The sequence below is a fragment of the Oxyura jamaicensis genome, chromosome 8 (genome assembly GCF_011077185.1).
Source record: "Oxyura jamaicensis isolate SHBP4307 breed ruddy duck chromosome 8, BPBGC_Ojam_1.0, whole genome shotgun sequence".
In the NCBI taxonomy this organism is placed as follows: domain Eukaryota; kingdom Metazoa; phylum Chordata; class Aves; order Anseriformes; family Anatidae; genus Oxyura; species Oxyura jamaicensis.
In genome coordinates, this window is record NC_048900.1 from 11,390,310 (window position 1) to 11,393,900 (window position 3,591).

Here is a 3,591-nt window from a genome sequence, read left to right on the forward strand (position 1 = left end):
GGGGACTGGATCGCCCTTTTGTGACCGGCTGAAACGCATACGAATCTGAAACACTCACCTGTTGCCAGAGACGTGAGGGGGGAGTTCGGGGAAGGTCTCTACCTACCTTTGGGCTGGCTGTTTTGGGAAAACAGCTGGTTACACAGGCCCTGGGTGCTGGCAGTTGTTCATCAGGGTCATTTCCAAGGGGACACAAAAATAACCGGCACAAACAAGGGAGCAGGAGACGGGGATGAGTCAGACCAGCAGCACACAGAGCAGCAATGAGCTCTGGGTGTTACTGGCTGGCTGTTTGGGTGCGAGTTCGGTTTAGCAATTGTACCAAAGCTCCAGGAGAAAAGATTCTGTGGCTGACTCTGAATGTCCTTGCTGTGACACTTGATGTGTCTCATTCCTCATCTACAGTAAAGAGTTTCGCTGATAATTTTACATCAGCGCATCTTTGTACGCCAGTGCATCCAAACATCAACAGGGACGGGGGGACTCCATGCAAACAGACAGGAAAAAGGTTCAGATGAGCAGAGAATCACAAAATCACGTATGAGAGCTGTGGTACAACTCGATACCACCATTGACCTCACCACCAACCGATTTTTCTCCAAGCAGCTGTAAAACCCTTTCTGTACGGGGAAGCAGCGAGCAGCCACTAAGGCTGGCTGCTCTTGCTTCAGCAGGAGACGAGGATCCCAAGCAATGCTTGGCTGCAATTTTGGAAGCAGGCAGTAGAGGAAGGGCACGCTCGAACCTTCCAGAGGAAAACTATTCAGCACTGACATGCCAAGTACATGAACTCAGCTGTGTGGGGGAGATGAAAAGCGGCCGAGCGCCTTTTACCTTGCGTTTTACCCCGAGGCACACCCACTGCTGGCTTACTGTAAGAAACTATCGCTTACACGAGTTACTCCAGCATCCGAACAAGTCCTCCCACAACTCACCCTAACCAAAACAAGGCTGAGATGCGTTGTTTCCAACATGGACAGTGGTTATCCCAAGTGCTCAGAAAACTGAAACGGATGCTTACATGTGATTCACTCATTCAGGTGGACGGGGAGCAGGGCTGCAGCACCACCATGGAGTGGAGCAGATCTCCATCTACAGGTGGCTATAAATATTGCAAATCTGCATGGAAAAGATACTCGTACTGATTAGCATAATTGCCCCCTCCAGTTTAATAATCCTTGAGGCTAAACCCTTAACGCTAGTTGCTATAATTAAACTAAACCAGAATTAAAATCAGTGCACATAAAAGACATCCCAAAGCAAAAGCACTGCAGCCACAGCAAAATGAAATCGCCACCATTCTTTCTGAAAACCAACTGAAGCATCTGAATTGAAGCCTTTATGTAGGTTTATGAAAATAAATAAATCATAGTTGTGACATTCAAGCCCTGCCCTCCTGGGATAAATGTTTTAGCTGAAAAGAGCTTATCAAAAGGGATGGTCTTCACTACAAAAAGCAGATGCTTCAATTTTCCAAAGGAAAAAAACTTTGAAAAAGCTAATTTGGAAAGATAAAATGACTGGCAGTCCCACACCAGCTCCAGGGTGCTACAGCACAGTTCCTGGGGTGTCAGCTCACGTAAGTGTAGCACACTGCAAGAGCTAGAGAGGAAAATGAAAGTCGCTGTTCAGTAACCTGCCAACTACACCCTGATGACCAGGCTGAGGTTAATAAGGAACTGAAGGAAAAAAAAAGTAACATTAAAACATAAAAAAAAAAAATCCAAAATCCTGAATAACTCAATCCCCTTTGCAGGACCTCAGGCAGCAAATTATGCCCAAGGATTAGATGGGAATGTGCAGAAGGCTGGAAGAGACCCTAGTGCTCTGCAAGGGAAGAACTCGCTCATACCTGGCTAGGAAGGATGGGGCTGGGAAGCACAGCAGACAGTGCCCTAGTGCAGCTTGCTGGGACTACATCTCTCTTTTTTTTCCTTCCTCTGCTGAATCTCAAGCTCTTCCTATAGTATTTGCTAGTCTTCAGCTGGCAGTCTTACAGGAAAAGGAAGCTGCAGGGGGCTGCCCAGCCCCGGACATAACAGTTATTCCAGAGCAGTCCTGGCGAACAGCATCCATCTGATTAAATATCCATGATCTCGGGTCAGGTTGGGTCTGACAGTGCAGATATCATCTAAAGAGAAAGAAAAATCAGTACTGCAAAAAAATGTGGTTATGTCTGGCTTATTCAGCACCTCTGACAGCTCGGTACAAGCAGACAGAGGGAACCTTGCGGTCTGGGATTTTAGGCTACAGCTGTATCAGCTCAACACAGAAACGCTGTGCATCCGTCCTTTTACAGGTTTTTCTCAGTTTCCATACAATAATTCCTGTTATACTTCCACAGATTAACTCTGGCAGGAGGAGAGCCTCTCCAGCAGCCCAGTGTAACGCAGACAAGGATTAGATTAGTAAATAAAAGACAGTTCTGGAATAAAGGAGATGGGGGGATCTCTCTCCCTCTTTTTCTCCCACCAAGTCCTACCCTAGTCTCCTAAAAATATTGAGACTACAAAGGAAAAGCAGAGCACCAGTGCCATACATGGGATACCTGAACCAAGAACCTCTTTTCCTTTTTCCTTTTAGAATCAAAAAATCGTAGGCAACGAATCTGAAGGAAATTCAGGAAGAGAGCTGGTTTTCAAAGCCACATGCTTTTCCAATGGCTCCAAGTTGTTTCTGCGTACCCTCCTGTAAAACTACGCTCATTATATGATCAGAACCATTTCAAACTTTACAGCTACACAAACTCTCACCCTGTTACGCAGCAGGGTGGTTTCAACAGAGAAATCAGTTTAAGAAAAAGCAGAAGCTTCTGGCCATGTAGCAACACCATTCTGATGCTACAAGGCCAGGTCAGACCATTCCCGCATTTCCATGAGCACGGTGCCTCGGTGGTTTCATGGTGTGCCAGTCCCCAGGAGCCACACGAGGCTGTCAGCTCGTCCCGCAGTCATCTCAAGGACGTAGCAGCAGCTTCCTTTGCTGCCAGATGCCTGACATTCAGAGCTGTGAGTATCAGCTCGACCTCTGAAAAGCTCAGTGCAGCAGGTTATTACAAAAACAAGCTCCGATCCAGCAAGATTAAATCTCCGTGCTCTGTAGGAACAGGTCTTTGATGGCTGTTTATTTACCATGTCTCTTAATAAGGCTTCAATAAAAGCTTAGAAAAGCCAACCACAAACACTTGCCAGTTTATACACATACCTTTTGCCAAGTGAATACACTGTACGACGAGCCAGCCTACTGGGACACAACCAAGACATCAGCCTAGGTGTTTGGCAGATGCAGGGCCCTGGGATGCGTGCTACAAAGCCAAATAGTTTTGCTCTCTGGAGACCATTTAAGCTAGGCTGTGTTTTGTTTAGCATCACTTTGTGACACTCATCTTAAACACGTCCTTACCAGCAAAGCTCTCGCAACCAAGCTGCGCGTTTGATCCCATTCTTGAAAATAAATACATCCCTGGAATAAATGCCATCGGTAAGCGTCAGTGAAGGAATAATTGGGAAACACCAGTAGCAAAACGATTCAAACATTCAATCCAGCAAATGTAGGAAAGGGGGAGAGGGGGCAGACATGGAGAGAAACTTA